The sequence below is a fragment of the Daucus carota genome, chromosome 4 (assembly GCF_001625215.2).
Source record: "Daucus carota subsp. sativus chromosome 4, DH1 v3.0, whole genome shotgun sequence".
NCBI lineage: Eukaryota > Viridiplantae > Streptophyta > Magnoliopsida > Apiales > Apiaceae > Daucus > Daucus carota.
Genome location: NC_030384.2, coordinates 12453448 through 12481294, shown reverse-complemented (window position 1 = coordinate 12481294; position 27847 = coordinate 12453448). Strand labels below are relative to the sequence as shown.

General features: G+C 35.9%; 3 long non-coding RNA genes across 3 annotated transcripts; all 3 read left to right on the top strand.

Annotated features, from left to right (window-relative positions):
* Positions 1-2435: 2435 nt before the first annotated feature.
* Positions 2436-5531, top strand: LOC135152056 (uncharacterized). Its single transcript, XR_010291160.1, has 2 exons — positions 2436-2641; positions 5254-5531. It is a non-coding gene; the product is annotated as an uncharacterized LOC135152056 (long non-coding RNA).
* A 3166-nt stretch (positions 5532-8697) lies between these two features.
* Positions 8698-11971, top strand: LOC135152005 (uncharacterized). Its single transcript, XR_010291065.1, has 2 exons — positions 8698-8866; positions 10631-11971. It is a non-coding gene; the product is annotated as an uncharacterized LOC135152005 (long non-coding RNA).
* Positions 11972-15003: 3032 nt separating this feature from the next.
* LOC135152351 (uncharacterized) lies at positions 15004-18295 on the top strand. Its single transcript, XR_010291417.1, has 2 exons — positions 15004-15173; positions 16938-18295. It is a non-coding gene; the product is annotated as an uncharacterized LOC135152351 (long non-coding RNA).
* Positions 18296-27847: the final 9552 nt, after the last annotated feature.

The following is a 27847-nucleotide window of genomic DNA, read 5'->3' as shown; positions in this document are numbered from 1 at the left end:
ATTAATTATCATCCGGGGAAGGCGAATGTAGTTGCTGATGCTCTAAGCCGAAAAGAGAAGTTGAAGTTACTAGTGTCGTCAGAAGAATTGATTCGAGAGATGGAGAAGTTGGAGATTGAAGTGAAGATTCCAATGCAAACTCGAGAAAGAAACTATGAGATCCAAGTACAACCCGAAATACTCGAGAAGATTCGAAGAAGCCAAGAGATGATGATAGAGAAGAACAAAGAAGAATTAACAGGAGAAGAGATTTCATGTCAGAAGGATGATAAGGGAGTTAGAAGGTTCACATCTCGTATTTGGATTCCAAACATACCAGAATTGAAAGAGGAGATCCTGCATGAGGCTCACAATTCTAGATACTCAATCCACCCCGGAAGTACCAAGATGTATCAAGATATTAAAGGGAACTTTTGGTGGCCTAATATGAAGCGTGAAATCGCTGATTGGGTAAGTAGATGTCTAACGTGTCAGAAGATTAAAGCAGAACATCAAAGACCGAGCGGATTGCTACAACCCTTAGAGATCCCCGAATGGAAGTGGGAACATGTGACTATGGATTTCATTGTAGGTTTACCAAAGTCAAAGACGAATCACGACGCGATATGGGTAATAGTTGATAGATTAACAAAGTCCGCACATTTCCTGCCGATCAACGAGAGGTATACTATTGAGAGATTGGTAAATCTATACTTAAAAGAGATTGTAGTAAGACATGGAGTTCCGGTATCAATCGTATCGGATCGTGATGCACGATTTACTTCAAGATTCTGGAAAAGTTTTCAAGAGTGTTTAGGCACCAGGCTGAACTTGAGCACTGCTTATCACCCTCAAACAGATGGACAGAGTGAAAGGACCATTCAGACAATAGAAGATATGTTGAGAGCATGTGTTTTAGACTTTAGGGGGAACTGGGATGACCATTTGCCATTGGTAGAGTTCGCGTACAACAATAGCTATCACGCAAGCATAGGCATGGCACCGTATGAAGCCCTATATGGCCGAAAATGTAGATCACCTATCTGTTGGGAAGAAGTCGGAGAGAGAAAGATTTATGGCCCGGAGTTGGTTGAGCAAACTAAGCAATCTATAGAGACGATCAAGAAGAGACTGACAGCTGCACAGGACCGACAAAGAAAATACGCCAATTTGGGAAGAAAGAATAAAGAATTTGAAGTAGGAGAGAAGGTTTTACTAAAGATATCGCCCTGGAAAGGAGTTATGAGATTCGGGAAAAAGGGGAAACTGAGTCCCAGATACATAGGACCCTTTGAGATTTTAAGAAGAGTGGGAAATGTTTCGTATCAACTAGCATTACCACCCGATCTACAGTATATACACGATGTCTTTCATATTTCAGTCCTAAAAATGTACAAGCCCGACAACCGACATGTGTTAGCTTATGAACCCATTAATGTTGAACCGGATTTGACCTACGAGGAGCAGCCAATAAAGATCATAGACCACAAGATTAAGGAATTGAGGAATAAAAGTGTAAAGATGGTGAAGGTGGTGTGGAAGAACCATTTGATCGAAGAGGCCACTTGGGAGCCAGAATTTGAAATGCGAAAGAATTATCCATCTCTCTTCCCTGAAAGCGTCGATTCCGGGGACGGAATCCTTTAAGGGGGGAAGAATGTAACACCCGTCAAAATTTTGGGTATGTTAAAAGTTTTATCTTCTAAAATATATTGATTTTGTGATTTAAGTATCTGAGAATTTGATTTATAGTTATATAAATAATCGATAGTGGCCGGTAAATTTGCACCGCTCTAGAAAAGCTACATAAATAGAATTTTAGATGGCCACGAATTATTTAAGTAAATTTTATGATAGTAACGAGTGCCAAATGAATAATAAATAATTGGGAGCGGATATTCTATACAAATACAAATTCCGCTATTTTAAATAAATGTATAGATATATATCGTGGTATGAGAATATTTTGTGAGTTATAAAATATATTCATATACAATTATATATATGAGTATTAATTTAATTAAGGGCCCAACAATTTATGAGCTTACCAGATTATTTATTAATAGGGCGCCAGTGTGTAAAATAAATATAAAAAGTAGATGTTTTGGAAGGTGAAGTATTTTGTGTGAGAATATAAAATAGAATTTAAAATATTTAAGTAGTAGGCTCAAAATGTTAATTAAATTGAAATAAGGAGAAAATGATTTAATTAATAAAATAGTAAAAGATATTTTGGAGGATAGTAGATATTTTGAGTAGAGAAGATATTTTGAGGAGAAATAGTATTAAATTTGTAATCTTTTGGTGGAAGCCTCAAGATTTAACTAATTAAATAAAATGAAAATAAAAGATATTTGTAAGTGAAAAGATCTACTAGAGATGGAGATATTTTGGTGAGAAAATATTATAAAATTATAAGATCTTCTAGTGGAAGCCTCTAGAGAATTAATAAATTAAAATAAAATTGTTGGAAGTGTTAAGAGTAAATAAAAGAAGGGAAGCTTGCATTTGGTGTGTATTAGAGAGAGAAAGAGGCAAAAGAGAAAAAAAAAAAGAAAGAGATTTAGAGTGAGAAGGGGAGAAGATTTGTGCAAGGATTCAAAGGCTTGGAGTTATTAAGAATAAAGATTTGATTTTTAAAGCAAGACCAAGCTACAAAAAGGTAAGATTCTTGAGCATTTAAGTTCATTTGTATATTTGGATATAAATAAGAAGTGATCTGGTAGTAGATACGTATGTGTTAGAGGTTGCTTTAAATACACCCAAGAAAGTAGGTGGGGTTTGAATATTCTTGTACTGTTGTTGTTTATTTTAAATTATTACCATATTCATATGTGTATAGCCACTGTAAATTTTAGGAGTAATATTTGTAGGGTCAAAACATGTTAATCAACTATAACAAGATCTGTGAACATATTAGCAGATTATATATTTGTTATTTTGTTTAGTTGCTGTGAAATATCATGTGTATGTTTATGTATACGACTAAAACCAAACTAGGGTTTATACTTGATTTGGGGGCTTAGCAAACTGAATCTGTTGGTTGCTTGTTGATTGGGAGAATAAGGAGCTTAGAAGGAGAGTGGATCGGAAGTGGGGGAGACGCGGCCGGAGCGCGCCACGAGCGTCGCCGGCGACGGCTCCGGGCGGTGGTTTTGAAGCCATTACGGTGGCAGATTGCGTGGGAGGAAAGGGAATTGAAGGAGGAGGCTGGTTTATTTTGTTGGCTTGTATGTGTGCGTGTGTCTGAGCGTGTGTGTGTCGAGGTCGCCGGAGAAGGCGAAGAGTCGCCACCCCCGCTGGTGGCGACGGGAAGGCGCGGAACAACGCTCGGAGAGGAGCAGCGAGGCGAGAGAGATAAGAGAGGGAAAGAGAAGAGAGAGAGAGGAGAGTAGAGTTTCGGGGTTTGGCCGGAAAATGGAAAGGAGGCTGAGTTTCTCAAAAATAAATGGAGGGATGTATAGATCGGGATTCGGGGAGTTGATTCATGGTGGTTGCGCGCGATTTGCAGGTCGCCGGAAAGTTGCCGGACGGTGGCTGCCGGCGGCAGCCATGGATGGAGGCTTGGTGAAGAAGATGGAGCTTGGGGAGGAGATGAGGGCAATCCAGTAAATAATCTAATCAGATTTAATTAATAAGAGATAATAAAAGAGGGATTATAAAATATTAAAATATTATAACAATTAAAAGAAAAATCTGATTGGTGAGGGAGTTAGGAAATAAAAGAATTAAAGTTAGTGTAAAGAGGGGAGGAGTGATTTAAGGGACAATACTTAAAATAAAGAATCAAATAATAAATAAATTGTAGGAATATAAGTGTAATAGATTTATTAGTGAGAATAAAATTAATAGTTGGTTGGACGAATAAATTAAGAATGAAATTAGATTGGTTTTTGATTAAAAAGAGATATGGTAGATTTTAATATTAAACACAATTATATGACCCAAGTGACAAATCTTATATTTAAGGATAAAAAAAAATTAATGAGATTAAATCATTCTAGTAACTGGAATAAATATGGAATGATTTAGAGTCAACATGAATATTCTAAGAAGAATATAAATAATGGTTACTTAATGTGAAGATTTACTAGTATGATTAATTTTGATGATATGAATTATTTATAATTTGAATGATGACAAGAGCCGTCGAGAATATTTTAAATAGACAAGGAATATTTTATAAGGAGATTTAATTTTTATAAATTTATTTTGGGAGCCTTATTATATGAATCAAAATCAAATATTTGGTCGCCATGCTAATATTTGAATAATACGATAATTAAAGTTGAATTGTGTGAATATTGGACTAAATATTATTATTTTATTTGCGTGAATATTTTAGAAAGGACTATTCCTGCATAAATTTCTTTTGGCAAAGGTGGGCCAGAAAATTGTAAACTATTTAAGCGGTATCGAGGCAAGTACTTCTTACCCTATATTCTCTTTATTATTTTTGTTGAATTATTTTTGTACATTTATAATTTTATTATTCATGATTTCTGCCCGACTTAGCTTATATTTTATTCATTATTCCTTATGAGCAACTAGAATCAGAAATCAGAATTTTGCGTAAATAAGGTTGTTTCTCTTTGTTCGGGAGCAACCATTTATTTATTATATAAATTAGGATTATTTTCCCTTCTTCGGAAATAATCACTTTAATTAATTCAATGGTCGATATATTGTTCATATCGACTACCTTCGCCCCTATTGAACGAGACCCGCTAGATTCCTTGTTCGAATCTAGGATTTTGTGATCACTTTCATCATTTAATTTTATTCGAAAATCTTAAATCCGGAGGATGTTATTCTCACTGGTCAACGTGGCTTGTGATCCACGGTGTTTATTTATGAACGAGATTTTGGTCCCAAGTGAGGACTTTTACGAATACGGGGAACGTCGGAAGAGTTCGACGATGGCCTCAGAGATATTCGTTATGCTAGCTAAAGAGGATAGGGCGTGCTTATCTCGAGCCGTGATCGGGTGAGGATAAGTTGCGCAGGAGAACGGTACTCGGCGGTAGTTGATCGCATCGCTGCTGTATCGGGGCGGATTTGACCAGTTCTCAGTAATTAAAGTTCTTTTTGGATTTTCATATCGAGATATGTGGATTTATTGAGATCTTTCTGAATGTGTGTTTCATTGTTTAAATTAATTCGGATATATTGAATATATTGTCTGTACCATGTCTTGTGAAAATCCTGTGACAGATTTTACTTGCTGAGCCATTAAGAGCTCACTTCTTGCCATTGTATATTTTTACTCAACAGTTAAGAATGAGGATGATGACCCGAGCCTACAATCGAGGCAGAGAAAAGGAAAGGAGCCTGCACATGGCGGGAGCAATTTCCAAGGATGCACCTGAACCTCGTAGCTAGCTATTATATTTAAATAAATACTGTATAACTTTTAAGTACTATGAAGTCCTGCGTGACTAGACTTTTGGGATATGTACGTTGTGGAGATGATCCAAGGACTTGTGGATTGGTACCCACTGAACTTATATTATGGCTCTATATTATATTAACGTATGTTTGCAGGTTGCGAAGCTTGGTACCGTAACGTCCTAAATTCACGAAAGGGTGAGTTTGGGGTCGTTACACCCACAACTGCCTTTGATGGCGAATGACTTTGTGACAAGTCCTCTATAACTGGCACACTTCCTGAAATGAAGGGCTCAGAAACAGATTGCCGTTCACCTTTGAGAGGTGAAGAGTCCCTTAAGGGATCTGGGAATGTTCCTCCCAGGGGGGTAGACAAGGATGCAGAATGTGGCAATTCATCCAAGTTTCCCCCAGAAGCCTGTGAAGGCATTTGACCCTGAAAAGAATCAGAAACAACAGTGTCTATCCCTGACATGGACGACAAAGTGTTAGCAACCGTCAATTCTTCAACTGTGTGTGCAACCTCACTGTGCATTGTAATATCATGTGGCTGAGGTGGTGAAGAAATAGACATATCTGCAGTTGTCTCAGGTTCTATTCTCCTTTCCTGACTAGGAGACAGAGCTGCAGTTTCGGAAACAACCTCCTTTTGTGGTGCACTTAAGGCACTTTCTCCCTCTCTCTCAGAAATAATAAGTGGTTGGCTGAGGGGTAGAGTAGTTTCTGTTTCAGGTGTTTGTGAAATGGTGCCTTGGTTATGAACTTGGGGGATTTCAAATTCATTGGCACTTGTGATAGGTGGTGAAAGCTGATTGGAATCCAAAAGATTCTGAACCCAATCAGGTGCACTGAAGGACAAGTTGTCAGAGTCAGAAGGGATACCTGACTGCAGCAGTGGATTGTAAGTGTTGGTGAAGAGTTCATCAATATCCACCATCACATCAGTAGAAGGTGCAGCTGCAGTGGTTTGAACAGGAGTATTCACTTCATCCTCAGAATCAGTAGAATTATCCTGTAATGAATCCTCTCCTTCAGATCGAGCATTGTCATCTGAGGATGTCTGTGCATCTTCCACTATCACTTCTTCTTCCATTTGGGAAGTTTGAGTCTCAGGGATATTAACTTGATGAGATGACTCAGTGACTTCTTCAGCTTGTGTTTCAGGGGCCTCCTCTTCCTGAACCATTGGATCAGCAACATTTTGAATGTGTAGTGGAGGCAAGTTCTGGTTGTTTAAGAATTCTTGCATTGCCTCCGGAAGAACCACATCCTCATTGTTGGTGTAGTTCTGATGGTTTTCCAGCATAGAAATGACCCTAGTAGTCATGAAAGAGCATATAACATTGTCTATATTTGGATAGACAGCTTTCTCAGCAGGGGTCAGCATCTGATTCAGCACTATCTGGAAGAATCGAGGATAGAGGAGTACATTTTTGTTCTTCCTTAGAGAGTCCTGAAAAGCTCCCATGATCAGATACCCCAGGTTAATCCTTGTATTCTGTGCTATTGCAATCCCAATTTCCTGGTTGAAGGTAGTAAGTCCATGGAATCCCCCGGTCTTTGGTGCAAATACATGAGAGATGGAGTTGAAGAAGAAATTCCATTCTCGAGGTAAGTGCTTGACATACATTTTTCCCGGAAGATCACCATTTGGCTCCCTTTGGCAGTGAATAGCAAAGAAAAAGTTGATTCTTTCAGCCCTATCTGGAACAGCTTCAAAATCTTCAGTAGGCAGATGGAGTGCATTGTTCAGGGTGTGTTCAGTTATCATCAGTGTTCGTCCCTGAATAACACACTTGAGTCCAAATACCTGTCCTTCATTCACAACAGAAACAGAAGACAGAAATCTCGAAGTAGAGATTTGTTAAGATAAACTGACTCTGTCATAGCAAATCTAGCAAATGAATATTCAGACATATATCGAACCTGTAACATCCCAGATTTTCAGAATTAGTTTATTAATATAGAAATAAATTTTTGAATATTACTATTGGCTTTAATTGACTTTTATCTGATAAGATGAATGGTCTGTGTAGTATAAGTATAATTGTGATGTGGAATTATGAGGTTTAAACAGATTATGCATCCTCCTTCTTCTGTGATTTCGTATATCTTGACGACCCGGATTTTTTTTCAAAAATTGTTTATCGTTATGAAAGTTACTTTCTTAGAAAGAAAGGAATAAAGTTTAATATTTTATTCCAGTTTAAGGTGTTTTCAAAATTGTATATTTAAATTCCGGGTTATTGTTTTATCAATACAGGGTTGTCTTTTCAAAATTATATTTTATATAATTGATTTTAAAGATTTTAAAAGATTGCTATTGTTACATGGCTAAGTGTTGCATGTGTAATTGTGAGTTAATTAGTTATGATAATTAAATGTGAATATTGTATGAATTTTGGTGTAAATTGATTTTCTGTAATTGGTATTTATACGTGCCAGAACTGTGGGTTTAATTATTGATATTATCAGAATGAGTCATGTGTTATTTAGATATTTTCAAATGATTTATATCTGAATGTCCTTTCAAAAAAATTATTTCAAATATTATTTCTGAAAATACAGAGATGGGTTATGCAAAAGTTAGATGGTTGATATGTGAATATATGTATTACATGATTAAGTGTTACGTGTGTAATGGTCGTGTAACCAGTTATGGTTATTTACGAATATTAATTGAATATTTGGTAAATTATTTGATAACTAGTTTTCTATTTTGATTGCTTATATATGTTGCAATCACGAGTTTTCAATTTTCATATTCTCAGAATAAAATATGGAACATTTGGGTATTTTCTAGATAATTTATGAATAATATGTGATATTTATATGAATAATTGTGAGACTTGCGTTATCTGGTTTATTGAATTGACTGTTCATATGTGTTCGGATTTGAGATATTTCAATTTCTATATGATCAGGATAAAATATAGTTTAATTGGATATGTTCATATCGATTATTGGATTGCTATGTGATTTTATAATCGATTTACGGATTTAATCTCGTTTGATTATTAATTATATTTAAATAGTTATTTAACATTTTAAACCCCGTGGGCGTCCGGGAAAATTTCGCCATTAGGCTGTTTGGGACATTCTGAGCATTTCTCGTGTTTTAACTTTTTCGATCCGGAGTACGGTTTGTCCCGTAAATGATCCGGTACGGTTTTATTAATATTTTTAAAGTTAATAATTATCTGGTTGTCTCGTAATGCGTGAAGCATATTCAAGGAATATTCCAAAGCATATTCAAGGAATATTCTCTTATCTTCCTCTATAAATATCCCTTACCAGTTTATTTTGCGCGTACAATCATTTCGCCAGTTTCTCTGCACGAATACCGAGAGAAAACGAACGGGTGTTCTTCGTGTTCTTCATAATCAAACGAGGATTTGAAGGCGTTATTGGAATCCGATGGAGGCGTATAAATAGTCAAAACGAAGCTCTCGACGCGTAGAACCTAGTACAATCATCCGTTTATGTGCAGATTTGTCAGGTGATTTTATATTAATTTTACAAAATTCGAATTATTATGATTTAAATAGTGAATTTTCGCAAACGTGCTTGTTTGATTGTTTTGATGATTCCATGTTGTAGAGCGTCTCCTGCCATTCGTTTTCATATATTATATGTTGAATTTCGAGTTCGGAATCATGTAGAAAAGTCAGTTTGATTCTTGAGTTGAGTGTTCTTGGTATTCTTGAATTTTTCGCCGGAAACTTTGAATTTGGCCGGAGGTTTAGCTCTGTTGATTCTGGGTAGAAGTTAAAGCTATTAAAACGTTCCTGGTGATGAGTAGAATATGTGTATATGATTATTTTCAGTGTTAGGGTCCTAGACTGACCCCGCCGGATTTGTAAAGCTTCGCCGGCGGCGAAGCTTTGGTTTATTTTTTCGGCCGATTCAGGCAACGGCTGATGGAATTGATGGATGAAATGAGTTTGTGGTGGCTTAAACTACTGATCTGGAGTTGTTGGGGACGTGGGGTGGCCGGGAACACTAGTTCCGGCGAGTCTGGGGGACGACGGCAGCAAATTGCCGTTTAGTCCCCAGACTTATGAAGATGGTGAAGTTGTGGTATCGAAGTTTTGAATCTTACAAACCAACCCCTGTAACTTTTGAAAGTTACACTTTATACCCTGGCCGAAAACTTTCAAAAGTTTACAAAATAAACCTTTTGATTTAATTTTCAAAAATTGTTTTATTTGATTATTTTAAATTTCAAAAATAGTTTTTAATTATTTCTTTATTCAAAAATAAATATGAAATTAGTTAATTAATTAAATTTAATTAGTAATTACTTATTTTAATTGGTCAATTAATTTTAATATTAATTGATTAATTATTTTAATTAATTATTAATTGATTTTAATTGGTTAATTAATTAGATTTAATTATTCCTTTTGATTTGAAAATTCCGAAAAATAGTTTCGAGCTTTGGATTATTTTTATAAAATATGTTTGAGGCTCGTTAATTGATTTCAAATGATTTCGGATCCGATCTTGAGCAATCGGATTTGATTATGTATTCAAAAATGGATTCTTTTACCCGTTTTAATTCCGAAAAATGTTTAGAAAATTCCAGAAAATTCTCGAAAAATCATTTTTAACCTGAGACTTGATTGGATATCGATTGGGATGGGAAACCTTATGTGCAATGTGTTGTCTGCTGTCTGTGTGATATGTTATATGTCGATAGGGAGTTAGAAAACTGTTTTGTTAATAACTTTTGATCCGTAATTCAAAATCGAGTGAAACGAAAAAGAGGTTAAAGCTTAGAAACTCTAGTTTAATATAATGTAACAATATGATTGAGTTTCCAATGTGTATAAAGATTGTTGAAAATGCATAATGTGACTATACGTGATCTATTTGCTATATAGTGATGATGATATGAAATACGTGTCCATTTGAATTGATAAATGATTTGGGAGACATAGCATCTTGTCTTGATTAATGTTGAATAAGAATATGTAGATTACAGGAATTTGAGTTGATTGATTGGTTGAAATAGGTTAACAGATGGATAGTCCTATAAATAGACAAGACGCTGTCAGATTTTCAATAGGATTTATATGGTTATTGAGTTGTAGTATGCTACATGGAGTATGATGTGACTATATGATAGAGTCAAAGCATGATTATGTGTTAGGTGATATCTGATAAGTTTAAAAGGGATATATAAGTGGGTATCGATATACGTGATACGTATATGCAATAGATTGGTTAGTGATTATAGTATTATCTTATCCTCGTTAAGGATTTGAACGAGACGTGTATGACCGAAGACGTTCAGAAAGTCAAACGGTGTTCCAAAGCGAATGAGGAATGAATCGAGTAAGTGAAGCAATGTGGCGAGTAACGTATAGCCAGAGATGATCTAGAGACTATGATATGCATAGGTTGTGAGTTGGAAAGATGAGATTAAGCTGTGTGTGGAAGCGGATTTAAGGCAAGTTTTCCTAAATCCTTCCTCATATATATATTGCATGTTCTGATTATTCTGTCCAGATTATGGTATTGCTTATACTGAAACCCTTCTCAAATAAACTCTTATTTCTGAGAATGAAACCCATGATTGTTTTCTACCTTCAAGTCTTTGAAAAGCCAAACACCCAAATACTCTCAATTTCTATTACAAGTATTCTGATCCATTCTTTCCAATCCTCAAGATTTTAAAAATATCAGCTTTACAAATTAATTCGAAGTTCAGACCGTCATTGAAGCGTGGGTTGCTCAGTGATAGTTAGAACCTAGAATGAGTTGGGATCTTCTTGATTATTCAACCCGCCATTGTCATGCTGGTTTAGCAGGCTAAATTCAGTTGCTTAGCCGATAATGGAGGATACTGAATAGTTAGGAATTTCCTGAACTATGATTTATCAAAAGACAGACTGTGGTTTATGAAATGTTGATCCTCAAAAGTTGATTTGGAATATCTCTGTTGTTGATAATGATTATGATTCTGTTCTGTTAATTAAATTGTCTATTGATTTAAATTGTTAGAATTGGATTAGTTTTTATAAAATATGTGGACCAGATTCGTGGTCAATTATAGGCCAATGTGTGCCTTGGATCCAGTATAGAGAGCAGGGCTGTGTGCCATGTTCGGGGTTAGTGCGTGACTGATCAGCAGCCTAACCTTTGATTTTTAAGTAAAAATGTGATGAATCCAATTCGACAATTCTTCTGTAAGTTTGAATTCTGATTTCAATTGCTGATAAGAATTGTGAAGTTTTCAATTACATATGCTAAACTTGTGAACCCTGATAAGATATTTCAGGACTATTGTTGCTTATATACACTTGCTGAGCATTGTTGCTCACCCTTGCTATTCCTTTTTAACCATTTCAGAAAAGCTTAGAGATGAATTGCTTGATTGAGATTGCGAGTATGGCTAAGGCTAGGCGAGGAATCAGAGTATAGAGTATACAGAGGACAAGTGGTAATGTTCAGGGAGATTGTCAAGGTTGGTTCTAGATAGAATTGTTGAGATTCAGTTGTAATCATAATTTAAATAGATTGGCAGTGATTCTTCTCATCGAAGATGATCTGAGGTTGTAAGACATTGTTTATTTATAGTGGTTGATTCTAATTTCAATACTGTAACCTGGATGCGATCCTGTTTTTAGGGGGTTAAAGTGTGTTCTCTAAAATCTTTTACTAAAGTTTTCAGGTTTTAAACCTTTTGATTTTATTACCTTTTTAAAAATACAGGTTTTCAAAAGTGTTTTAAAATGGTTTTGTGTGGTGACGTCAGAATCCAGACCCCCGGATTCTCGGGCTGTCACAGTTGGTATCAGAGCAACAGGTTATAAGTTATTGAAATTAGAATATAGATTGTGGTTTTAAGTTTTATAGAGAAGAAGTGTTCAGTGACCTCATATAGAGGTATTGTGAGACTGTTTGGGGATAGTCTAGAGAGGTAATCGGAATAGAATCGAGATAGTTTATTAAGTTGAGGGTAGATGTTTAGACAGATTATGGTTCCTAAGTCTAGACACTTGGTTTCTAGTATGGGGACTGATTGAGATAGTGACTTATGATAAGGGTCAGAGTTAGACCTAGCCAAAAGAGTATTAATAGGGAGTGATTAACTTAAGAATGATAAAGGTGCATGGTTTGGAGTACTTTGACCATGTTACATATTTAAAAGTGGTTTATCATTTGACTGAGATGTGAAAGAATGGGTGTGAATATGGGATATATTGGATTAGAAAGAGAGTTTTGTAGATAGATGAGATGTGAATGATAGAGAGTATGTGGAATTAAGTCTAGTTATCAGAAGTAATATTGTGAGTGAGATAGAACGTTAGTCTTAACGACGACGCTTCAAGCTAACCGGGATTTCTTCTGATATCAAGATGAGCCAACTTCATTGCGAACGATAATGTCTACAAGGGATCTTACGAAGCTATCACGAGCGAGAACGTCGAGAAGAGGACATACCTTGAACAACGGCTTATGGGAGCAGAGCAGGAATTTGAGAAGACCGTGGCAATATCTTTCCTCAACAAAAGCTTATTTTAATTCTTCTCATCATCATTAAGTCTTTATTAGGATACCTTTTCTACAAAAGTTTTGATAAATGAGATTTTCTATTTCTCGAATGACGAGAGAACATTGGTATTGATTATTGATATGAGTGGTATTGATTCTTGGTATGTGATAAAGGTTGTTGTGAAAAGACAATGATATTTCTGAATTTCCTTGACATTCCTTGAGATTCTTTGACATATATCTTGATATCTCTTGATATTCTTTGGTATTCCTTGGTATTACTTCCATCTGATTGGGATGAACAACCCTATTTATAGGGGACACAAGGTATACCTGTCTGTGTGATAGGAGTTGGATGGGACGCCATCACTTGTGTGTGTTGTGATTACAAGAAGGTTAACGACCTTTAGTAGTGTCTAATATGAGCACGCAACACTAAGTTCGTTTGATCATAGTGATCTCTCAGTCACTCTCTTATTCGAACATGACCTATTGTGAAAACATTTTGTTCCATTCTAAATCCTTAAAGATTGATCCTAAGAACTGAACTCTAAAATTGTGAAAGTTTTGATACTCTTATTTCAAAGTCGAAGGTATGCCAAGGTCGATCGAAGGTGGGGGATGATATTACGAGCATGTACATTGTAGTTCTCTTCGTGGATTCTGAGGACAGAATCCTTATAAGGGGGGTAGAATGTAACATCCCAGATTTTCAGAATTAGTTTATTAATATAGAAATAAATTTTTGAATATTACTATTGGCTTTAATTGACTTTTATCTGATAAGATGAATGGTCTGTGTAGTATAAGTATAATTGTGATGAGGAATTATGAGGTTTAAACAGATTATGCATCCTCCTTCTTCTGTGATTTCGTATATCTTGACGACCCGGATTTTTTTTCAAAAATTGTTTATCGTTATGAAAGTTATTTTCTTAGAAAGAAAGGAATAAAGTTTAATATTTTATTCCAGTTTAAGGTGTTTTCAAAATTGTATATTTAAATTCCGGGTTATTGTTTTATCAATACAGGGTTGTCTTTTCAAAATTATATTTTATATAATTGATTTTAAAGATTTTAAAAGATTGCTATTGTTACATGGCTAAGTGTTGCATGTGAAATTGTGAGTTAATTAGTTATGATAATTAAATGTGAATATTGTATGAATTTTGGTGTAAATTGATTTTCTGTAATTGGTATTTATACGTGCCAGAACTGTGGGTTTAATTATTGATATTATCAGAATGAGTCATGTGTTATTTATATTTTCAAATGATTTATATCTGAATGTCCTTTCAAAAAAATTATTTCAAATATTATTTCTGAAAATACAGAGATGGGTTATGCAAAAGTTAGATGGTTGATATGTGAATATATGTATTACATGATTAAGTGTTACGTGTGTAATGGTCGTGTAACCAGTTATGGTTATTTACGAATATTAATTGAATATTTGGTAAATTATTTGATAACTAGTTTTCTATTTTGATTGCTTATATATGTTGCAATCACGAGTTTTCAATTTTCATATTCTCAGAATAAAATATGGAACATTTGGGTATTTTCTAGATAATTTATGAATAATATGTGATATTTATATGAATAATTGTGAGACTTGCGTTATCTGGTTTATTGAATTGACTGTTCATATGTGTTCGGATTTGAGATATTTCAATTTCTATATGATCAGGATAAAATATAGTTTAATTGGATATGTTCATATCGATTATTGGATTGCTATGTGATTTTATAATCGATTTACGGATTTAATCTCGTTTGATTATTAATTATATTTAAATAGTTATTTAACATTTTAAACCCCGTGGGCGTTCGGGAAAATTTCGCCATTAGGCTGTTTGGGACATTCTGAGCATTTCTCGTGTTTTAACTTTTTCGATCCGGAGTACGGTTTATCCCGTAAATGATCCGGTACGGTTTTATTAATATTTTTAAAGTTAATAATTATCTGGTTGTCTCGTAATGCGTGAAGCATATTCAAGGAATATTCTTTTTTTTTTACTAGTTATCTCTATTCAAGGAATATTCCAAAGCATATTCAAGGAATATTCTCTTATCTTCCTCTATAAATATCCCTTACCAGTTTATTTTGCGCGTACAATCATTTCGCCAGTTTCTCTGCACGAATACCGAGAGAAAACGAACGGGTGTTCTTCGTGTTCTTCATAATCAAACGAGGATTTGAAGGCGTTATTGGAATCCGATGGAGGCGTATAAATAGTCAAAACGAAGCTCTCGACGCGTAGAACCTAGTACAATCATCCGTTTATGTGCAGATTTGTCAGGTGATTTTATATTAATTTTACAAAATTCAAATTATTATGATTTAAATAGTGAATTTTCGCAAACGTGCTTGTTTGATTGTTTTGATGATTCCATGTTGTAGAGCGTCTCCTGCCATTCGTTTTCATATATTATATGTTGAATTTCGAGTTCGGAATCATGTAGAAAAGTCAGTTTGATTCTTGAGTTGAGTGTTCTTGGTATTCTTGAATTTTTCGCCGGAAACTTTGAATTTGGCCGGAGGTTTAGCTCTGTTGATTCTGGGTAGAAGTTAAAGCTATTAAAACGTTCCTGGTGATGAGTAGAATATGTGTATATGATTATTTTCTGTGTTAGGGTCCTAGACTGACCCCGCCGGATTTGTAAAGCTTCGCCGGCGGCGAAGCTTTGGTTTATTTTTCCGGCCGATTCAGGCAACGGCTGATGGAATTGATGGATGAAATGAGTTTGTGGTGGCTTAAACTACTGATCTGGAGTTGTTGGGGACGTGGGGTGGCCGGGAACACTAGTTCCGGCGAGTCTGGGGGACGACGGCAGCAAATTGCCGTTTAGTCCCCAGACTTATGAAGATGGTGAAGTTGTGGTATCGAAGTTTTGAATCTTACAAACCAACCCCTGTAACTTTTGAAAGTTACACTTTATACCCTGGCCGAAAACTTTCAAAAGTTTACAAAATAAACCTTTTGATTTAATTTTCAAAAATTGTTTTATTTGATTATTTTAAATTTCAAAAATAGTTTTTAATTACTTCTTTATTCAAAAATAAATCTGAAATTAGTTTATTAATTAAATTTAATTAGTAATTAATTATTTTAATTGGTCAATTAATTTTAATATTAATTGATTAATTATTTTAATTAATTATTAATTGATTTTAATTGGTTAATTAATTAGATTTAATTATTCCTTTTGATTTGAAAATTCCGAAAAATAGTTTCGAGCTTTGGATTATTTTTCTAAAATATGTTTGAGGCTCGTTAATTGATTTCAAATGATTTCGGATCCGATCTTGAGCAATCGGATTTGATTATGTATTCAAAAATGGATTCTTTTACCCGTTTTAATTCCGAAAAATGTTTAGAAAATTCCAGAAAATTCTCGAAAAATCATTTTTAACCTGAGACTTGATTGGATATCGATTGGGATGGGAAACCTTATGTGCAATGTGTTGTCTGCTGTCTGTGTGATATGTTATATGTCGATAGGGAGTTAGAAAACTGTTTTGTTAATAACTTTTGATCCGTAATTCAAAATCGAGTGAAACGAAAAAGAGGTTAAAGCTTAGAAACTCTAGTTTAATATAATGTAACAATATGATTGAGTTTCCAATGTGTATAAAGATTGTTGAAAATGCATAATGTGACTATACGTGATCTATTTGCTATATAGTGATGATGATATGAAATACGTGTCCATTTGAATTGATAAATGATTTGGGAGACATAGCATCTTGTCTTGATTAATGTTGAATAAGAATATGTAGATTACAGGAATTTGAGTTGATTGATTGGTTGAAATAGGTTAACAGATGGATAGTCCTATAAATAGACAAGACGCTGTCAGATTTTCAATAGGATTTATATGGTTATTGAGTTGTAGTATGCTACATGGAGTATGATGTGACTATATGATAGAGTCAAAGCATGATTATGTGTTAGGTGATATCTGATAAGTTTAAAAGGGATATATAAGTGGGTATCGATATACGTGATACGTATATGCAATAGATTGGTTAGTGATTATAGTATTATCTTATCCTCGTTAAGGATTTGAACGAGACGTGTATGACCGAAGACGTTCAGAAAGTCAAACGGTGTTCCAAAGCGAATGAGGAATGAATCGAGTAAGTGAAGCAATGTGGCGAGTAACGTATAGCCAGAGATGATCTAGAGACTATGATATGCATAGGTTGTGAGTTGGAAAGATGAGATTAAGCTGTGTGTGGAAGCGGATTTAAGGCAAGTTTTCCTAAATCCTTCCTCATATATATATTGCATGTTCTGATTATTCTGTCCAGATTATGGTATTGCTTATGCTGAAACCCTTCTCAAATAAACTCTTATTTCTGAGAATGAAACCCATGATTGTTTTCTACCTTCAAGTCTTTGAAAAGCCAAACACCCAAATACTCTCAATTTCTATTACAAGTATTCTGATCCATTCTTTCCAATCCTCAAGATTTTAAAAATATTAGCTTTACAAATTAATTCGAAGTTCAGACCGTCATTGAAGCGTGGGTTGCTCAGTGATAGTTAGAACCTAGAATGAGTTGGGATCTTCTTGATTATTCAACCCGCCATTGTCATGCTGGTTTAGCAGGCTAAATTCAGTTGCTTAGCCGATAATGGAGGATACTGAATAGTTAGGAATTTCCTGAACTATGATTTATCAAAAGACAGACTGTGGTTTATGAAATGTTGATCCTCAAAAGTTGATTTGGAATATCTCTGTTGTTGATAATGATTATGATTCTCTTCTGTTAATTAAATTGTCTATTGATTTAAATTGTTAGAATTGGATTAGATTTTATAAAATATGTGGACCAGATTCGTGGTCAGACCAGATTCGTGGTCAATTATAGGCCAATGTGTGCCTTGGATCCAGTATAGAGAGCAGGGCTGTGTGCCATGTTCGGGGTTAGTGCGTGACTGATCAGCATCCTAACCTTTGATTTTTAAGTAAAAATGTGATGAATCCAATTCGACAATTCTTCTGTAAGTTTGAATTCTGATTTCAATTGCTGATAAGAATTGTGAAGTTTTCAATTACATATCCTAAACTTGTGAACCCTGATAAGATATTTCAGGACTATTGTTGCTTATATACACTTGCTGAGCATTGTTGCTCACCCTTGCTATTCCTTTTTAACCATTTCAGAAAAGCTTAGAGATGAATTGATTGATTGAGATTGCGAGTATGGCTAAGGCTAGGCGAGGAATCAGAGTATAGAGTATACAGAGGACAAGTGGTAATGTTCAGGGAGATTGTCAAGGTTGGTTCTAGATAGAATTGTTGAGATTCAGTTGTAATCATAATTTAAATAGATTGGCAGTGATTCTTCTCATCGAAGATGATCTGAGGTTGTAAGACATTGTTTATTTATAGTGGTTGATTCTAATTTCAATACTGTAACCTGGATGCGATCCTGTTTTTAGGGGGTTAAAGTGTGTTCTCTAAAATCTTTTACTAAAGTTTTCAGGTTTTAAACCTTTTGATTTTATTACCTTTTTAAAAATACAGGTTTTCAAAAGTGTTTTAAAATGGTTTTGTGTGGTGACGTCAGAATCCAGACCCCCGGATTCTCGGGCTGTCACAGAACCCAGCGTCGATAATTCGCTTGCGTAATTAAATTATTATTCTCAACAATTGTGAAATTTGTTTTCGGAATCTCAAAATTTGCAGCCATTTTTAATTAAAATTAAAAATGATTATAAATTTCGTTTCACGAAAAATAACGAACAAATTTCAACTTATGTCACGAAAATAATTAATTAATAACGCTCCGTAAAACCCTAATTCCAAGAATTTTAGAATCCGATGAAATTCAAGTATGTTGTTCTACTCGAAATTCTAAGAATTATGGGATCGGCTTCGCAAATTTTCGATGCAAAACTTACGTAAAAATCTGTCCTAGAAGTTGAAAAGCTTCGAAAAACCCTTTCGAAAAACTGTAATGGATCGAGAAAAGGCTGGTATGTATAGAAAGCTTGTAATGAGGGGATCACGATACTGGTTCCAAATCGAAAAATGGACGAGATTTGTGAGAGTTGTGTTCGATCAAAGAAGGGCGTGTCCGGTGAATTTTGAAAAAGAAGAGAGTGGTTTTTGCGTGTATGTATATGTGTATATCGACTGGTGAAGATAAATGAAGAGAAAATGCTAAGTCATGTACATATACAAGACTGTGAGAAGGGCGTAACTTGGTTAATTACCAAGTTGCCCCTTATACATTACACAGAGAACAGAGGGTGGCGCGACATATGAAATGACGATGTTGCCCTCCATAGTGTACACTGTGGAGGCACAACTTTGGGAGACTTAGAGAAAATCTAAGTCGATTATTCATGCACCCATATACGCCCGAGGCGCAAACTTTGACTTTTGGTCAAAGTTTGCGCTCCAACATACATTGTAGCCTAACTGTGACTTAGAAAACCAAGTGCATAGAGTACAGTGTAGTGTTAAGAGGAGGGGCGCAACGTTTGACTTGGTCAAATGTTGCGCTGTGTTGCCTTGGAGAATTTTAACAAAGAAACTCAAAAGCAAGCGCCCCCACCTATCATTTTATTAAATAAATTTTGATTAAGACAAAATTATCTAATAATTTGATAAGTAGAAAATCACAATTAAATCAAATAAAGTTTAACTAAATTAATTTTAGTCAACAATATCTAATTAATTATGCTGCAAGTATTTTAATTAAAATTTAATTAATGGACAACTTAAAATAATTTGAATTGCTTCAAATCCATTAATCAAATATAATTAAAATATGAATTAAATAAATACTAATATCCATTAATTGAATATGAGCACTTAAATAATTCAAGAAAATTTAGTCTAAATATCTACCATTTAGCAAATAATCACATAATCATGCAAATCATATAAGTCATATAAATCATGGCAAATAGTTAACACTAATTATCAGAAGATTATGTAAAATGCTGGATGCTCTTTGTAAATTTACAAGTCCTGAAAATATGTTCATTTTAAAACTTGTGAACTTACGAACAAATTGCAGTTATTTCTTGCCTAATTAATTAGACATATTTAACATCCCAAGTTCACCAACCAGTCTAGAGAAAGTGGATTCGTCTAGTGGTTTAGTGAAGATGTCTGCAATTTGTTGATCAGTAGGTACGAAGTGTAACTCTACTGTTCCATTCATGACATGCTCGCGAAGGAAATGATACCTGATATCAATATGCTTTGTCCTGGAGTGTTGAACAGGATTGTTGGCAATGGCAATGGCACTCGTGTTATCACACAGAATCGGAATTTTATCCAACATGAGTCCATAATCTTGTAGTTGATTCCTCATCCACAAGATTTGAGCACAGCAACTTCCAGCAGCTATGTATTCAGCTTCCGCTGTAGACGTAGACACGGAGTGTTGCTTCTTGCTATACCATGACACCAACCTTCGTCCAAGAAACTGACAGCTTCCTGAAGTACTTTTCCTATCAATCTTACATCCTGCAAAGTCAGAATCTGTATAGCCAATCAGATTAAAACCTGTATCTTTAGGGTACCAAATCCCTAGATTGGGGGTTCCCTTAAGATACCTAAAAATACGCTTAACAGCTATAAGATGTGACTCTTTAGGATCAGCCTGGAATCTAGCACATAAACAAGTTGCGAATATGATATCTGGTCTACTAGCAGTTAAGTATAAGAGAGAGCCAATCATACCTCGATACTTCGTGATGTCAACTGACTTACCAGATTTGTCCTGATCAAGTTTGACAGCAGTTGGCATAGGAGTTTTGGCAGGAGATGCTTCTTCCATTCCATATTTCTTCAGAAGATCCTTGATGTATTTAGATTGGCAGATAAAAATACCGTCAGGCTTCTGAATGACTTGAAGTCCTAGGAAGAAGGACAATTCTCCCATCATGCTCATCTCATACTTGCTCTGCATTAACTTAGCAAATCTTTCGCACAAAAGATCATTAGTAGAACCAAATATAATGTCATCGACATATACTTGTACAAGAATTATATCATCCTTATGCTTTTTATGGAAAAGAGTTTTATCGATGATACCTCTGGTGAAACCATTTTCAAGTAAGAACTTGGAAAGAGTGTCATACCAGGTTCGAGGGGCTTGCTTCAGGCCATAGAGTGCTTTGAAGAGAAAGTATACGAAGTCTTCAAATTCTTTGTCTTCAAACCCAGGGGGTTGTTCAACATAGACTTCCTCTTCTAGATCACCATTCAGGAAAGCACTTTTCACATCCATCTGATATACTTTGAAGTTGGAGTGTGCAGCAAATGCTAAGAACATCCTGATTGCTTCAAGCGTAGCAACTGGAGCATAGGTTTCATCATAATCAATTCCTTCTTCTTGTGAATAACCCTTTGCAACCAGTCTTGCCTTATTCCTCGTAACAATACCATCTTCATCCAGTTTGTTTCTAAAAACCCATCTAGTGCCAACTATAGATTTTCCTTTAGGTCTTGGCACTAGCTTCCAAACTTTCTGCCTTTCGAATTGATTGAGTTCTTCCTGCATTGCAGATACCCAATCTGGATCACTTAGAGCCTCTTCAACTTTCTTTGGTTCTGTCTGAGACAAGAATCCAGCAAAGTTGCATTCATTCTGAGTTGCTCTTCTAGTCTGCACTCCTGTGTCTGGATCACCAATGATTTGTTCAACAGGATGGTCTCTACTCCATACCCTTTGTCTTGGCAGATTCAATCTTGATGATTCACCAAAATCATAGTTGTGTTGAGTGTGATGACTAGTAGATCCACTTTGACTTACTCCCCCTGAGCTGATGTAGATTCTATTTGATGATCCTCCACTTTGACCACTGTGACCATGATGATCATTTGTATTGTTACCAATACTTCCTCCAGATGGTTCAGGATCAGCATTTCCTTCATTTGTATTAGGTTCCCTTATATCAGCTTCAGGTTGATCTTCTCCTAAATAGATGTCTTCTAAATTCTCAAATTCCAGAGAATCAGATTCATTTTCCTTTTGGAGACTTGGAAGTTTGGTATCATCAAATCTTACATTGATGCTTTCAATCAGCTTGTCGTCATTGATCAGATAAACCCTGTAGGCCTTAGACTCCAAAGAATAACCCAGAAATATGCCTTCTTCAGCTTTGGCATCAAACTTTCCCAAATGCTCTTCTTTTAACACAAAGCATTTTGCACCAAACACATGAAAGTAACTCAGTGATGGTCTTCTGTTGGCCATTACTTCATAAGGAGTCTTATCCAAATCTTTGTTAATCAGGGTACGATTTTGAGTGTAGCAAGCAGTGCTTACAGCTTCAGCCCAGAAATAGATTGGAAGTCTTGATTGACTAATCATAGTCCTTGCTGCTTCAATCAAGGTTCTGTTCTTCCTTTCTACGACACCATTTTGTTGTGGAGTCCTTGGAGCTGAATACTGACGAGAGATGCCCTTATCAGTACAGAAGTCATTAAGAACAGCATTACGAAATTCTGTTCCATTATCTGATCTGATTGCCCTTACTGGCAGATTTGCTTCCTTTTCAATCTTCTTGATATGATCAATGATGACGAGTGCTGCTTCATCCTTTGAATGTAAGAATAATACCCATGTGTATTTTGAGTAGTCATCGACGATCACAAGAGCATATCTTTTCCTTGATATAGAAGGAATGTTGACTGGTCCAAACAGATCCATATGAATCAGTTGAAGGGGTGAACCAATATCAGTCATGCCTTTGCTCCTGTGTGATGCTTTCTTTGACTTCCCTTTTTCACATGCATCACAGAGTCCTTCTTGACAGAATTCTTTCTGTGGCAATCCTCTCACAAGTTCCCTTTTGACTAAAGAGTTCATAGTCTTAAAGTTCAAGTGTGAGAGCTTCCGATGCCATAACCAACTATCATCAGCAGAGGCCTTGGTGTAGAAACACTTGACCTCCCCCTTACTTGCTGAGTCTATGTCGGCTATAAACAAACTTGATTTTCTTACACCACGAAGTGTAAGATCCTTGTTCTTCCGGTTCTGGATTAAGCAAACTTCCTTCTGAAAGATTACATCATATCCTTTGTCACAGAACTGACTGATACTCAGTTAGTTGTGCTTAAGTCCTTCCACCAAAGAGATATCTTCAATGATGACATTTCCAACTTTCAGCTTACCATATCCCGTTGTAAATCCTTTGCTGTCATCTCCAAAGATTACAATTGGGCCGGTTCTCATCACCACATCTGTGAGCAGGGACTTTTCTCCAGTCATGTGTCTTGAACAACCACTATCAAGAACCCACACAACTTTTCTTTTCCTTCCTGTGCCCTGCATTCACAAATGGATTAAACTTTCTTTGGTACCCAGACGTTCTTGGGTCCAGGTGGTTTAGTAGAAACAGGATTATCAACAGAAACTGGTTTAACATGTGCTTGTTCAGGGGTGACTGGACTCTTCTCCTTTTTAGTCTTAGCAGAAGTGCTTTTAGACTTGGAGTTGGGAGTTTCCTTCTTCTTAGAAGGACTAGCAGTCTTTGCCTCAGGGGCAACCGAAGGTGCAGGCATATTCATATTCATTGCAGATGGTGCAGAAAAAGATGCATTCAACATGGTAAAGCATGCAGACATCATATTCATAGCACATAGCATGCAACCTACTCTACCACATGGCAAATGAACAGCATTCATGTTAACAGTATTAGGCATGCTAGACACAGAATTATCTACTTTAATCACTTTACATGCATGAGTAAGATGATTAGTAGAATTGCAATTATTACAAACCTTTCTAGCATTAGAATTCCTAGAATTGGTGTTCTTAGGATCTAACTTGCCATTCATGTTGTTCTTCTTTTTGTTGGAACTAGTACTTCCTAATCCAGTTTTATCTGAGTCATCTTTGACTTGGGAATTAGAAGGTACATCTTGTGATTCCTGTTTTACTTGAGGCTTAACAACTTCCTCATTTTTCAACTCTTCCTTGATGACAAGGTCTTCTTCTATCAGAGGTTCTGTTTGTGCCTTTCTAAAGATAGGGGTCTTGGTGTTCTTTAGAATTTTAGGTATATTTGTTCCTTCAGGAGCATTCTCAGTTCCTGCTGAAACAAATATGCCTTCATTCTCTTTTCTCTTCTTTCTTTTAGCACTTTCCAAAGAACTATAGTCAAGGCCAATAGCAACCTTCTTATCAACCCTTTGACTATCCAAGATCTCTTTCTGTAGAAAAGCAGAATTCTGATAGGCCCTAAGCTTAGTTTCTAGGTCAGCAATCTGAGACCTAAGGGACTCCTCAATTTCTGCACTACACTTCTCCTTATTCTCTAGATATTCAATTCTATCTTTAAGGTTAGTGTTCATGAGTTTCTCTAAAGCTAATTCATCTACTCTTTCTTCAAGTTTAGCTATCTTTAGAGAGAGACTACAGTTATCTGATTTTGAAGCTAATAAACTAGTGTGCAAGTTATACATCTCTTGACCTAGTTCATTTATAGTCTTTTTATAATCAGCAGTAGTCATGTCATCAACAGAAATTTCAGGAGATACCTGAGATGGAGATTCCTCGACAGTGTCAGCCATTAATGCAAATGCATAATTGCTCTGGACAGGTTCATCATCAGAATCTGTGTCATCCCAGCTTTTTCCCTCAGCAATGTAAGCCCTTCCTTTGTGCTTGGCCACCATTGCTTCCAACTTAGCTTTTAGCTTCTCATTCTCTTTCTTCAGATCCTCATAAGAATTCTTCTTATCATATGAGTTGCTTCTTTCTCTGACAGGAGCCGCTTTGGGTTTCCTGCACTCTGTTGCAAAGTGCCCTAAGTCATTGCAGTTGTAGCATCTGACCTTGCTCTTGTCATACATGTTTGGTTTGAAACTGCCAGTACTCTTTGACCCTGACCCTGAGTATCCTCCTTTACCCTGAAACTTGTTCCCTGAAGCTTTCTTGTACCGGGGGTTCTTTCTGAACTTGATATGCTTGAACCTTGCAGCCATATAAGCCATTGACTTATCTTCCAGCTGCTCCAGCTCTTCTTGAGTGTAGAACTCATCCTCTGGTTCATCAGAAGCTTCATCAACTTCAGCTTCTACAATCTCAGTAATGGTAGAAGGATAGTCAGCTTTGATGGATGAACAATCACTCTGAGCAACAGTGTGATCATTGATACCATATTCAACTAATTGTTGATAACCAAAGTATGGTTGATCAGCAATAAGTGCAGTGGTCTTCTGTAAGGCCATACTCTTGGATTCAGTTGATCCACCACCATATATGATCTTTCTCTGTTCAAGTTCCATCTCAAACGTCTTCAGTTTTCCAAACAGCTTTTCCAAAGTCATAGTTCTGAAGTCGCTTCTTTCCTGGATGGTCTCTGTCTTTACAACAAGATGGGGTGGCATCGCAAATGAGAACTTTCTGTTAATCTCTTTCTGTGGATAAGTCTTTCCATGCAGGGTGAGTTCATTCAACAATAACATGAACCTCTCATAGATTTGAGAAATGTTCTCTCCAGGTATTGCCTGAAATGCTTCATATCTGGCAATTAACATATCGTATCTGTTTTCCCTGACTTCTTCAGATCCCTCCATCAATGCCTCTATAGTGTCCCACATCTGCTTTGAAGTTTTCAGACTTAGTATCAGATGTGTCATAGTCTTGGTCATTGATTCAACAATTATGAGTTGCAGATTATGGTCATGTGCAATATACTCCTTATCTGTCTCAGTGTATTCGCTTTTCTCTTTGGGAACAGACTTCTGTGGAATACGAACACCATTCTCAACAGATTCAGGAATAATCTTCATAGGCAAAAACGGTCCATTTTCCAAAATCCCAATGTACATGGGATTGGCAACTCTGATGTACAACAACATCTTCATCTTCCAGTTGTTGTAGTCATCCTTGTCAAATGGAGGTACTTTGATTCCTAACTTGTGTGTCGACATTGTTATCAGATAAAATTACGATTGTACGGACAGCTAGCTTTTCAAATTGGTTACGGATCTCAGATCTGTATATCGATCAGCTAAGCTCTGATACCAATTGTTAGGTCCAATCAGACGTAGAAGGGGGGGGGGTTGAATACGTCTTACCAATTTCTTCGATTTAATTTAATTGCGGATAATCTTTGTTTCAGTCCATGTTAAATCAATCGTAAGTAAATAACTCCAGCAAGTCGGGGAATATTCTTGTATTAGAAATAATCCTCGGGTGCTACAAATTCCAACACAAGTGTCGGCTGCAGAGACTACAATCACTCTATTACAAACTCTCGATAAAAACGATCTTCTAATTTAACTCTCGAGAATGTGTATAGTGTGTGCACTTACAAAGTGTGTAGTTGTTTTTAAATGAAAACATCAAGCTCTATTTATAGGCTTTCCAACAACTAACCATGGTTAATGAGTTCGTCCTGGACGACTTGAGTTCGTCCTGGACGGATTCGATTTATAAAAATAAATCTAACTCCCTACAGTAGTGGAAGTGGCGCCAGTTGAATATACATATATATACATACATCACAAACTTGCGCTTGAGAGGTGAATGCACATATATATGTATGTGGTCAAACATTGCGCCTCAGGGGAGTCAAACTTGGCGCCCCAACTGTTGCTTCTGTGGACTTTGACTTAAAGAAATTCACAAACTTGCGCTAGTGAAGAGAATGGGAGGCGCAACCTTTGACTTAGTCAAAGGTTGCGCTCCAATGCAGTGGTAACTCCACTGTATGGAGTACTTAGAGCATCTCAGAGTTTGGTCAATTTGCGCCCAGTCAAAGTTGGCGCTTTGACCATGAGTATGTATCATACAGGTACAGTGGAGGGACTTAGAGAGATATTCTAAGTGGAGAGGGATGTCGAGGCGCAAACTTTGACTTGGTCAAAGTTTGCGCTTCAACACAGTTGGCGCCTTCCCTGTACAGTGTAGAGTCCTTAGTGAATTTCTTGACTTACATTCTTGCATCACTTATTTAAATATATATATATATATATATATAGAATTAATTGTGTTTAATTAATTACTTGAATTATTTATATTCAAGTAATTCACAATTAATATATATATATACATATGTATATCAATAAGTTCTTTGACAATATTCTGGAGCAGCTTGATTGACTTGATCAATTAATTCGTTGATCGAATCCACTGAATACTTTCATACGTCCTGACGTCCTGTGCACTGGCCTGGTTCACGAACGATTCGAACTGAAATAATTCCTTGAATCCTTTGCTTGATAATATACTTGATCAGTCATCCCGGGTTAGGTGTTGCTTCGATAAATTTGATTATAAATAATCAAATTAAATATACTGAAATCTTCTGGTCTTTGATACTTGATCTTCAGGCAATCTTGATAGCAGAAACTGATTGTACTTTATTCTTCACTGAGGCTTGAACATGTTAATGAACTTCTTCCAGTGGACTGATGCTCGTCAAAGATATCTTGATTGTCTTTGTCTATTCGTATCGAATCTCCAACCTGTAGATTCCTGTATTATACTTACGTATTGTTTCCTGTCTTTTGTTGTGTTGAGTTATCGTAATTACATTTACGTTACATTATGCTTTACATAGGATCTGCAGAAGCATGTTGTAAAGAGTAGGGGAAATACATGCGCAGTTGTGGTTTCAATATCACAGTAGCAGAAAAAAGGTATATCTTCTTATAATTTCAAATTGGTTTGATTTCACAAGTGTTACTTAAAGCCTGCATGCTATCTCAATCTGATTTTACTATCTTCCTCTTCTACCATTGTTTGTCCTAGGTACAAATTCGTTGTTCTCGCTGGAGACCAAACAGAGGCACTGTTGTTTTTTCTTTTCAGCACGGCTTCTAGACGCATCATTGGACAGAGGGCAACCAAGCTTGCTTTTGATAATCTGCAGGTTTGTCTGGAACACCAAACTGCTGCATATCAACTGCAAAATAGATTCATTTGAGATTGTATGTTAAATCATTCATTGTGTTAAGTAGTTTATGTTAAATGCAATCGGAT